General features: G+C 33.6%; 1 pseudogene; it reads right to left on the reverse strand.

Annotated features, from left to right (window-relative positions):
- Positions 1 to 67: 67 nt before the first annotated feature.
- Positions 68 to 7,293, reverse strand: LOC120139790 (annotated as a pseudogene).
- Between the last annotated feature and the right edge of the window lie 5,745 nt (positions 7,294 to 13,038).

Below are 13,038 nucleotides of genomic sequence, written 5' to 3' on the forward strand. Positions count from 1 at the left end.
TCTGAAATCAAATTAGATTCACCAAGACTGCAAACGTAGGTTAACAAATATTATCTAACTGTTTTTCTTTTTCATGTCAAAATTATTACATTGAGATTTAGCTAATGTCTATTATCTAATTGTTTGCATTCGGTGCACAAGACTCACAGTTAATCCATAATTTTTCTTTCTTTTGCATTCGGAACTGGCAGAAGAGCTTGAAACTGCATGAAAATCATAAACCATCTGCCTATAAATTGTCGCAGTGTACCGTCAAGATCTTAATCACCTTGTAAACAGTACAGCTGACGAATGTTTCCGGAAGCTGCCATGTTATTACAAAAACAAAATCCAAGTAAACACATTTTCTCTTCGCATCATGCAATAAAGGTTAAGAAACAATGGCTATGACAGTTACAGTTGGTAAACACAAGACACAAATGGTGGATTACCGTATAACCAGTCCTTGAAGTACACATGAAGGGCCGATGATAGCTCTCTTTTGCGATTTTCTTCGAGCGGAGCTTCTCTCAATATTTTTCTTTATCTCACCCAAATTCTGTTGCTGTCAATAACATCAGAAAGAAAACAAAATTTCAGTTAAGTCGATATTAGATAGATCAATAAAACTAGCTACTAATTCAAAATACACAGGTCAAAACTGCTTAGGCCGAGTGCCTTTACATTTCTTTGTTGAGATGTCAAGTATGCATCAGGTAAGGGGAAAGGATTATCCTTTGTCAACCCTGTGGACTCGCCTTCAAACCAGTTTGGAATCTGCGTATTAAGAACTGCTAATGTCATGCACAAGATCAAATAATAGATAGGAAATACAGAATAGATGCATTAACATACAAGCTAAGCTATTGTATACACAAGCATACCAGAAAGTTTGTGAACTGATCAGAATCCAAGTGTGCAGCTGACTCAGCCTGAGCATCAGAAACACCTGCAGGATGAGATAATGAATCATGCGGATCAACAGCTCCAAGTGCCAAAGGTTCATCCCATTTATTGATAGTGGCTTTAATGCCAACTTCAGTCATGTGTGCCTCCAACTGAGAGTAGAACGTGTTATATGGTGCTACCTGATGAAGTTGAAATAAAAGAATTTCAAAACACTGTCAATCTTCCTGAATGTTGAAGTTTGTAATGGTGATAACACCCAAAAACCCAGTCAAAACAATAGCAATATGATTCTAAAAGGTGAAAGATGTGTTGAAAAAAAATAACGAATGGTCTCTAAGGGCTCATTTCCTGATATTTTTATGCAATATGCTAAATCAAATATTTATAGCAGCAATTGCATTAATATAGCCGGAACAAAATCCCCCAGACCCATCCATTGCAAGCTGACAGATGGTCGGAATAGACAGTAAATGTAAATCATAATGATGGAAAAGAACATGAAAATATCAGGATCAGCCTAAACAAACTTTTAACGAAAGTTAAACTATAGTGCCAAGTTGTCGAAATCTGTTAATGGTTAAGCATTTTATATGCAAAGAAATTTAAAGTGGACTTGGATTTGGTTTCATAAAGAAGAGATGTGATGGACCACAGAGAATTAGGAGAAGGAAGAAAAAGGGAGGATGACACTTCAATACAAGGGGGCCTGCCATGACCAGTGCCAAAACAGCATCAACCACCGGGTTGGGAGGTGAGTTTGGCTGACTAGATGAAGTTGAAAGGACAAAAAAATTGAGAAGAGGCCAACAAAAAGACACATCACTCCGGAGGAAAGAAGAAAATACAAGTTAATTTTGACTAATCGAATTTCTTTCCCTTGTGCATTAACAATTTTTCAAAATTAAAACTAGTAAAGCATTTACATAGAAATAGGTTCTTTATTACTTCTCATCTCACAAACTCAAATATGATCAAATTAAATTCTCAGTGCACCTGCAAAAGAGGATGCTTGCGACTCACTCACCTGTAGCTTGTGGTTATCGCCAACAATAAGGGGACGCTGGTTCACTCCCAAAAAGAATAAACACTCACGACAATTTGCAATGCAGACTCGTTTTGCAGCTATAATCACATGAACTCGCTCACAATGTTCAACTCTTACTGCCTGCAATGAAGAAAAATTATATTACTTTAACTCAGAATGAATCGATAGTTAACAGGGTGTAATCATCACAATTATTGATTTACAATAAAGTGTTATAAAATATGGAAAAAGAACGGATGGTGGGGGTGGAGCATATAAGGTGCTCCCATAAGAGAAGTATTGCAAGCAAGTAAAGAATATTAGAGGGAAAACCATAACTGCAAACAGTATCGAGATTTATGTGCATAGCATGTAAGACAAGAAAACATCTGTCATTGATTTAACAATTTTAGCAATAGAAACTGATCGTGCACATGTGTGGCCATATTTCAGTTCATACAATTTTTTGTGATTTCGGCATAGCCAGGAAATGGAGCAGAGACGAAGAAAGAATTTTCTCTGAAACATTTGTTGAATATTATATTCAAAATAAAAACACAACCAACATCAAATGATAGAATTTCAAACAGAAAAAACTCTTTACTTTCATTCAATGACATTCCAATCATAAAGAATTCATAGCTTACGGACAGATTGGTAGAAGCTAGGCAGATGAAATGGAAAATACACAAGTTAGGCATATCCCAAAAGTCAATACATAAGGAAACAACTGGGTAACTTCTTTAGCAGAGATGGACATTTTCTAGTCAGTAGAATAGCATCCAATACGTACACTAACGAAGAGAGACAAAAGTAAAATCTACTTCCAGAGTACCAATTCAAAATAACATAGAGAAGTTTTTAGCAATTCCAAAAAACAATGCTGAACTAAAAAGAGGAAAACAAATTTGCATCCAAATTCCACATTAGAGCATGTAAGAATTTTTCCACAGGTTCCAAAATTAGTGCAACATAAATAGAAGAAAGCGGAAAGGCAATGATACCTTGCCAACAGCTCCAAGAACTATAGTAGCATCAGAGCAACCATAAATGGTAGCATATCTCAAAGGCGCTAGAATGTAAATAACTGAATCATGGCAATTAATGACCTGAAATTATAAACTAATGTAATGTTAGAGGTGTTTTACGTCAGAGTTATAAAATCAAACAATAATAAAGAATTAGATCGAAGTAGTTGACATGACCCAATTAGCATACTCTTTCAAAATTGTAGGTCCAGAGCCAACATAATCAAAATTACTTTTAATTTAATAAAAGCAAGCTAATAAAAGTTGGTGACATGACCCAATTACTTTTCAATTCAAATAAATTAAAGACGGCAATTGGAACTGTGTTACTTATATAATTAAATCAACAACAAGATTATGATTACATTCACATTGAGGATGTCGACTTTGAAGAGGGGACGGAAACAAAAGAGCTATATTCGGGAAGAGACATTACCGCCAAGAAAAAGGCCAATACCTAAACTGATAAAAGCATTTAGTGTCAAGCAAATCAAGGTTCTATTCCAACCTAGTGGGTCCTAAGAAATCACAGTTTTTTTACCAAAGACGGCCAATGTCCAACAGACTTCAGCTGGTATCTAGCATTCAAGAACAATTGCATTAAATACCCGATACAAGGTTTGTGATAGATACAGAAACCCCAACCAATCTAGGAAGAATCTATACTAGAAGTTTGAAAATTGTGCAAATATGAAAAAACCCTGAACTCCCTTAAACTAAAAAGTACTAACTGCACCAAATGTGAAAACATGCTCTACTCTCCTCTTTCTTGTTTCAAGTAACTAAGCCATATCATGAAAGATAGTTGCCACTCGAGGTAGCCTTGTACCATAACCATCGGTGTTCTGTCCATATACATCATCCAGAAATAAAAGATCAGAGAAAACAGAACCAATGCCAATAATATTTACCAACTTCTGCATCTTTATGCATCCCTCTCATTCTTCTCATTATTTGACCATAAGCAACATATCAGTCAATAGTCCTACCTACATTGAAATCTCAATCTCATCTCATGTCATCCACAGTATATAAAAATATGCACCCAACAGACATCCATCTCAATATTTATAACATGGTTGCATGCTATTACTTAATTTGAGTTTCTATAAAATATGCACCCCACGGAATCCATATGGTACTTAGATGACTCTAAAGTTGGGAGATCAATATAAGATTCCCGATCATGATACATCTACAGAGGTGTAGGTCACTTATTGCTTTCAAATGAGTCATGAAAACAATACATGGAGGATACCCCATGAAAAATTCCAGGCGTTAGTGAATCACAGTGCAAATATAAACTAACCTTCACAGAAGAATGTTTAAGATCAGATGCCTTCTTTACATATGATGATTTAGAGACTCCCTCAATGAAACAACAATTCCTCGAACTTTGTGAGGCTTTAGCTGAACTAGAACTAGCATCAGGCATAGCAACATCCTGATCAGAGCCACCTTGAGGACCATTTTCTTTTGCAGATATTTTTTCAGTAACATGCTCCAAAGAAGAAGCTATATTTTCTAGAAGCCAGTCATGAACTTGTGATGCTGGAACAGGAACAGCAGGCATGTCTGGATCTGAATTAGCAAAAAAAGGAGCAGCTTGGCTTAATGGAATTCCTTCAGACCCCTTATCACCAAACTGAATTAAAAATCCAAGGTGCTCAAATCCCTCTATAGTTAGAACCTGAGAAAATAGAAAAAGACATAGGAACTAATAACAAGCACAAACAAATGGAACTGTAAGATATGCAACAATTAGAAAGTCCAATCATGAATAAATAGAAAGCGATTTACAACAGCCTAGCTAATAACAAAGAGGAAGAGCATAATAAAGAGAACAGAACAAATCAAAACATTTAAAAAAAAACAAAGAGGCACGCCATAAGGAAAGTTAGGTATGTTGGGAAAGGTAGAGAAAATTTAAAAATAAAATTTTAGCTTAAAATCAGTGATTACTGCAAAGCTGGCAAGGAGTCATTTTGCCACTTTTGGTCAAACTTGCTAATAATTTCCGTCCATCATTACCAATTTTTGGTTGCAAACCAATCTGTAAAAAAAGAACACCAAAGCATAAAGATGAAAAGTGCACTACATGGATCCCATTATTTCATAATAAAAATCTTACCAAGTTATGTAGTAAGACAGACCAGGTTGCTCAAATACTAGAAAACGAACCACGTTAAGACATTTTATAAGAATCAAGATTTACATTTAAGCTCATTAGTATTCTGCACCAATATTTGGATCTACTAAATGCAACCAATAAAATGTTTTCTTTAGTGCTTCCACCTGTTATCTTTTGAAACTACAGTTTACATGTTGGAATTATAAAATTGCATTTCATTGAAGAACAAAAAAGAATGTGTACAATCAAAATGCAAGTATGCAACAAGAATCACAAAACAGAAAAAGAACACCCAACTACAGATACTGTATTACAAACCAGAGAGTCTTCATCTTCCCCCTCCATGGGCTCTGACAAAAGAGAGAGAATATTAGCCAAGTGCTTTTGAAGATAGGACAATTGATGGGCCTCTTCATCAGCCTGTGATGGCATAAACCGACGTGTGTTGCTGCGGACAAGCTGTGATGATAGTAACCACCAAGGTTAAGCCTAAGGGTCTAACTTACATAAAGTAAAATACTGAAATTAACTTTAACAGTAAATATAACCACAATTACTACAATATCCAGAAATGAGATTCCATATTAATGAATACTTGGCTATATATATAGTGTGACAAACACCCATGTCCTACTATGAGGTAAAGCATAAAATTTTACTATCTCCCCAGTAACAAAGAGCCAACAGCAAATGATATTTTACAGCAAGTTTGAAGAATTAGGCAGGGAAGAAATAGAAATAATTACAATCAGACCCAGAAATTTAAAACAATTCTATTCATTAAACATGGGTATCCCAACTCCTCAGGCTAAAAAAGCAGCAATGCATCAGACAGGGAAGTAAAAACAAAAGGAAAAAATATTACAGCCAAGAAGACTATAAATCTTGAACATTTTGTTACTTTAATCTTATGACTTGTTTGGTTTTCAACTCCTAAAACGGTATTAAAGAAAAGGTAAAATACTTGAAAGCATTTATTCATTAAAAATGAATAGATAAACAAAATGAAACACCAAGCTGATATAATTGTTCTACATAAAGGTGTAAACGTAATCATGCATTCTATTTCCAAAAAATAATTGTATGTGCAATTTTAAGTTTGTAAAAATGTTGTTGTTTAGGGATATGCACATTCCCTTAGCAGATTGTATATGCACTATGTCATTCTTCATTTTTGTCTCAGGATACAAAAGCAAGAAGCAAAAAAACCTTTAAATGGTATTTTTGCCAAAACAGGAAAAAATACATTTATTTAAAAATGAAATGGTAAAATGTAAAACACACTCCAATATAGTTATTCTAAATAAATGCATAATCATGAATATTTGTATCGACTTAATTCTTCAAAATGTTATTAACTTTTGCATCTTAAAAGCACTGGTTCTTCCAATTTTGAAAAAGACTAAAATAATGCTTAAAACATCTTTCGATTGCCAAAACATGAAGGGAGCCATATTTCGTTCATTTCCAAATGCCAATCAAAAGGCAACATTTCGTGAATTTTATTAGCTTATGGCATCAGCAGCATTCATTTTCCTAGAAGCAGCATGAATCTAACCTGTTAGTATTAAATGATATTGAAATTAAATCAATAACCACGTAATTTTCAACAACCACAAACCCAATTCAAAATTGTACAAATCAACAACAATTCACCAAAAAAATATAGCGAATTGGTCAAACTGCTTACCTGCAAAGGAGAAAGGGCCGACAAGAAACCGTCGAAAGCTGACGTGGAAGGCCAAACATCGGCAACCGCAGCCGAGTCTTTGTGCGAGCGAGGCAAAAGCCTCTTATATGATTGAATGTACAAAAACAGTAGCAGATCACGTAAATCGGCACCAACAGAATCTACATCCTCGGGCCGGGCATTGACGAGTGGATCGGATTCGGAGTGGAGAACCGAGGCGAGGGTCTCAAGGATGAGACGCGCGTGGTCCGATGAGATCTGGAGCGCATCAGCGAGTGCCGCCGAATCGACTCGGTGACTTGAGGAAGACGATAGTTTTTTCTTGAGAGGGGATAGTGCTTGGACCGGGTCGGTGACTATGAGCTTCTGGATTGGTAAGAGGCCATGTTCGAAAGGCTCGCGTCGAGGGTGCAGTAGAATGATGGGGCTAACGATTGGATTCGGTTCGCTCGTTGAAGTTGACAATTCCATGTGGTCGGCCATCGCTTGGATTTACAGAAATGATTTCTTTTTTAAGCAAAAATGAGAACAAAATTTGCACATCTTCCAGAAATGAATGATGTTGACGAAGAGGGGGAGAGCATACAGTCAGAGGTTACTTACTGTGAGGTCGGGTCTAGCTCAACTGTTTACGTGGCTATATTTTAGTGGCTATAGCGTTAATGGATTGTACTCAAAATATTTGTACTTATTAATTAAAGGGTACCACTTAATTATTGCATTTTTTCACTTCGACAATTAATCTTTAATTTTATTAATTAGATTATCTAATTATTTAAGTGTTGTTAATTAAATCATTAGTTATTAAGATCAAACAGAAAAATTGATATGAATGTTAAAAAATTAGTATAATTATAAATTTAATCTTTAATATTTATCTATCAATTTAGTTATAATTCTAATTCAATTTAATAAATTTTTAATCCAATCAAGTGGTGAGTTATTATCACTTGATTGGTGAGGAAAATAAATTCGTAAGAGAGTAATTAGTCATTGGTAGGGTTGTAAATGAGTCGAGATAGATTGCGAGTTATTCAAGTTCGACTCAATCAAAGTTCGATCAACACTTGAAGCGAATAGACTCGACTTGAGTTCTTAACGAGTTAAAGTGAGTTACTTGATATCCAACTCGAAAAGTTTGAGAGCAATAAAAAAAATTATATATTAATTTTTTTTAAAAAAATCAAATTATATTAACATTTATACTTTATTTTTTAAAATACAATATAAGATTTTCATGTATTTAAGGTTTAAGTTCGAACTCGAGTTGGAGTTTGAACCGAGTTCAAGTTTAAGCTTTAATCAAACTAAGTCTGAGAATATTTCAAATTCAAATTTTTTACAAACTCGAATCAAACTTCAGTTTTTAATTTCAAGTTTATCTTACACACAAGGAATTGTATGGACTATGGAATTTATTATATACAGAGTTGGTGGGCTAATTAGAAAGCACATTATCATTTAATATCGATAGCCTTAGTTATTATGAGTGCACAATAATTTTCTGCCTTCATTGTTTGGCCCTGGGAGGAATGTCAACTTCTATACGCAAACCCTACGTATCAGTTTTACAGTGTCAACTCCCTCTTTCTTCCACATAGCTTTGGATTTCATCCCATTGCATAGCTTGATCGAATAAATCAGTATATGCCTGCACTTCCCATCCATATCACTGATTTAACTTTTTACGTATATATATTAAGTAAAGCAGCAATATATATATATATATATATACTTTGTTGTCGAGACCTTCAGATCAATTTCAAATTCACTGCTTCTTAAAGATAGAAATGTGTTCACCCTATAATTTGAATTTTCTTTTCAACACTCTCGATTCATTCAAAATATCTAAATTACTATAAACTATAACTCTCTAAATTTCTTTTTACACTCATTTTTTTAAAAAAAAATTGATAAAGGATTTAGGGCAATGAAGTATTTGAAAATGTTGTAAGTAAAAATTGTGCAAGGTTTTGGGGCATAAAATTTTCCTCTTTCAATGTTTGCATTCCCTTCCCTTTCTCAAGTTATCCATATGAAGAAAACATACTTGATACTGTAATAATTCTCTGATTCTGCATAGAAATATGTATCATTTTTTTAAAGAAACAACAATAATAGTTTCAATAACTTGGTTGACAATGGTAGTTGCATTGTTCACTAGTATTTTTTTAAGTTAATATTGTTCTAACTTAAGTTGTAAACAAATAGATATTCTTTATTTTGTAAGCCAGAGGCCAATATACAATAAATGTAGCGACTAACCTTGACCCCTTACATGCCTTAACACATGTTATAAGCAGGAGTATGAAAACCATGGAGTGCGATGGTTACTAAAATAGAAAATAGTGTCTAACACACCAATTATCTAATATGGATGGAACAATCATTCATTGTTGGTTGTGTGTGTTGGGGGGGGGGGGTTGACCAATATGCGGTACCTACATTGATCTAGTGCATCTCTTAAAGGATAAACATCATGACATACATCATATTCTCACTTCTAAGAGCATAAATCCCTAGAAGCACACAATAAGGGTGGAATGTATGGATTCTATGGAAGATGGGAAGTAAAGATATCACCACACATAACACTTCATTACATTTATACTAGAATTCAAAATTTAACTTAGAAATGCAAAACAAGATTTCTATTGCATTAGCTTTCCGATTACATAGTACCTTGAGATATAAACAAAAAGCTACTCATGAGAGCCAACTCGAAAAATTCTTGTAATTGAAATATGGAACTAACAAGGTAGAGCCATATGAGCATTGCTACTGTTAAGTCCATCATTGGAAGAAGTATAACCATAAGGTTTCTATAAAGATTATAAGTTTTTATTTACCAACATTGTGTAATTGTCTTACAATTATTCTCTGAATGCAAGGGACCCAAAGTAGACAACATGACATATCCCTCTCACATGTTCCCCTTCGTATGTAAAAATCGAATGCCAAGGGTATAAATAGCCACAACAACACTCCTTTAAGAAGTCTCATACAACATATAGGACCTAGCATCGACATCATATAGAACCTCCAAAAGGTTCTTAATAGGCTCTCTGTGTACAATGTTTGTGGGTTGTCAAACTTAAAAGCCTCCCTAAAAAACATTCATTCCATGTGATCAAGAGGAGTAACTCATACGCGTGAAGTTGAACGTTCATAAAAATGAATCAACTCCTTGTAATCACACGAAAAACCCTGTAAATTGATCAAAGTTGTAAGAAATATACTATATAACTCCCGATTGAATAAATTAAAATGTTAAACAATAAATCATAAAGTAAGTCACTTAAAGATCTATTGTGGGCCATCAAATAAATGAGAAGATGAGCAAAAAGAAAAAATAGAGCTAAAAGATTTATATACAAAGTAAAATTGAACCTCCTTTCTACCTTTACAAAATGACTACGTATACAGATCCTAGAAAATCTACTTGTTTCTCGAGGCTAAGGGTAATATGATAAATAAACTATAAAAATAAATTATTCTCGATAAGGTAAATATTACTAAAAAATACAATAATAAATTTTGAATTGTGCCATTGTATGGTGATGCTCTTACTAAAGGGGAGGTAAATGTTATGCCTTCTACTAATTTGGATGAGTTCCACTCCACGATCACCCAACAAAAAGTAATTCCAGGATTAGATTCTGTGGCGTACACTAAATCACTACCCCATAATCCAATAACTAATAACATGAATAGCCCAATGAGTAGACATATTACAAGAGGCTTGTGATAATTTGAGCTCAATCTATTGAGTACCATATCTCCTCTCATATATGAACGACCATATTATTATTGCTTATTCGAAGTATATAACATAACTTTTTTTTTGACATAAAGGGTTTCTTCCTCCCTCCCTCCCTCTCTCCGACTCATACTCTCCATCAATACTAAAAATGGTGTAGCCACGACCCTCGACTAATGACTCTCTGTCCAAATTAAAATAGTTGAACTATAAATCGTCAACAAAACCTCTTCATTTCTCACCGTCTAAACCATTGTGAACAACCATCCCACATGTTGTCTATCAATAGAGAAGTATTTTTAACTTCATTTACATAAACAAAATGATTGTTAATATACCGAATACAGTTGTCTTATTGATATGGGATAAGTACAAAGTAATATTTGTTCAAAGATAATTCTTAACCATTTGATATTGAACGCTCATACTATTGGTATTCATAGTGTTTGAACCCGATACCTTAAGGAATGACAACAAAATATAATTTTAATATTAAATAAAGCAAAATGTATAGTATATTTAGATAAAATGGGTTTAACCTTCGTTGATGATTTAGATGTCAAATTTCTTGAAATTCACTCTCCTAGATGTCCTTTTTCGTCTAATAAAATTACTAAACAATTCTTATTCAACAAAAATAGATATCCATCACCCAATCAACCCATCAAGACTTACTATATTTAGAAACTTGAAAAACTTTAAGGGCCCAGCCTTTGAACATAATTATTGATGATAAGTCTCAAATTGTAATTTAGGAAGGCCCATTCCTACCAAAATTCAATGACCAATTTCAATTGAAATTAAGTAAAGCAATCAAACAAGGCATTGCCAGAAATAGCTAAACATTTCTTTTATCACCACCAACTAATCGAAGGAGAAATAAATGCACCTCATTTTTACAAGATTCTGCTTGGGAATTCCAAGCCTAACTCTTTTGCCCTTTTTAGCTAAAAAACACACCTCTTCATCATTTTCGTTTGATTTTCATTTTAAATCCTTTGAAGCAAGATATGGAAGTAGAGATTTCTCATTTTGATTTTGGAGCATTAAAGGTGAATGGAAACAATTGTGGGTTTAGAAATATTTAAGTATATACATATATATATATATATATATGAACAACATAAAATTTTAGTATGAACTGAGCACAAAATTTCAAGGTGAGCACAATTGATAAAATAGATAATTGTTAGAAGAAAATTCGAATTTTAAGGTAGGAACTTACTTGTCCTTCCTCACTAAGGTGTAGATCTACTCCAGAATGAGAATATACTTGGATCTGCCCTTATTTAAGACATGCAGCTAGACAATGCTGACTTTGCCCACATTAACTAATGTGATTTGTGTTAAAAACACATATATACACTAAATATAATTAAATACAAAAACGTCGATTAGATGAATTAATTAAGTAATGTTTAGTAGTAGGTATACATTCATGTACAAATACATCAAGTGCCTTAAACCATGTCTCTTTTGATTCTCATTTTGTTAGACAACCCTAAAGTAAGTAAAGTCAACAAGAACATATATCTAACTACAATCATACAATTGACATTTTAATTAAAAAAATAGAAGTGGATGCCCTCTTAATTTGTATTTTGGATTTCCTGTCTTCTATTTTTTCCTCTTAACTGTTTTATTATATGTATGAATTTTTCAACGAGCAGGTGTCGAAGTTATGTACATCAATTTGTTTAAGGAAAATGCATAAAAATAAAGGGATAATGATACGAATGGTACATTAATTATAATAAATCTTTTAATGTGGTACATATACTTAAAATTATGTGATACTTGTCACTAACACCTTTAAATACGAATTGCCTTAAGTGGCTAGTTTTATAAAACCCACAGACTGATGCGGGTGACCCGATCCGATCTGGGGTGTCATATTAGAGCCACCGGAGCGACCCACAGTAAAAATCTGGAAAATTTAAATTTTTTTGTTAAAACACGTAAAATCATAAAACAATTTATAAATAATACAAATTCAGAAAACCATTCATATGTTATAAAAAGGATTAAAATCATACAAATTTCAGACTATGATATAAAAACAAAATACAACCTACATGCGTCCTAATCACATGCATCGTACTTCACAAGCAATGTCGGTGGAACCCCTTTACTGATGTCGATAGTTGCACTGGTACGATTCTTTTAACCTAAAATGGTGAGTAAAAGAGTGAGCTTTGGTAAGCTCAGTAATACAGAACTACCAAGTGATGCTAAAAGACATGCAGATAAAATAAACATCATAAATTTTACTTATTGACTCAGTCGTCTATAGGTTTTTGTAATGAGATGAGGTTCCATTGATATTTCATCGAGTAAAAGCCATAAAGATTTCAGTTCATAGGAAACATTTAGAGTACCAGGTTCAAGATATCATAATAGGGTGTCTAGTGTGTTCCCATAAAATCAATGACAAGGTACATATCTTTATAAAACATTTACAGTTTAAAACATATTTTTAAAACCATAATAAAACCCTCAAACTGAGCACCTTAATGC

This window comes from Hibiscus syriacus, unplaced genomic scaffold (genome assembly GCF_006381635.1).
Source record: "Hibiscus syriacus cultivar Baekdansim isolate YM2019G1 unplaced genomic scaffold, ASM638163v2 tig00110773_pilon, whole genome shotgun sequence".
Taxonomy (NCBI): domain Eukaryota; kingdom Viridiplantae; phylum Streptophyta; class Magnoliopsida; order Malvales; family Malvaceae; genus Hibiscus; species Hibiscus syriacus.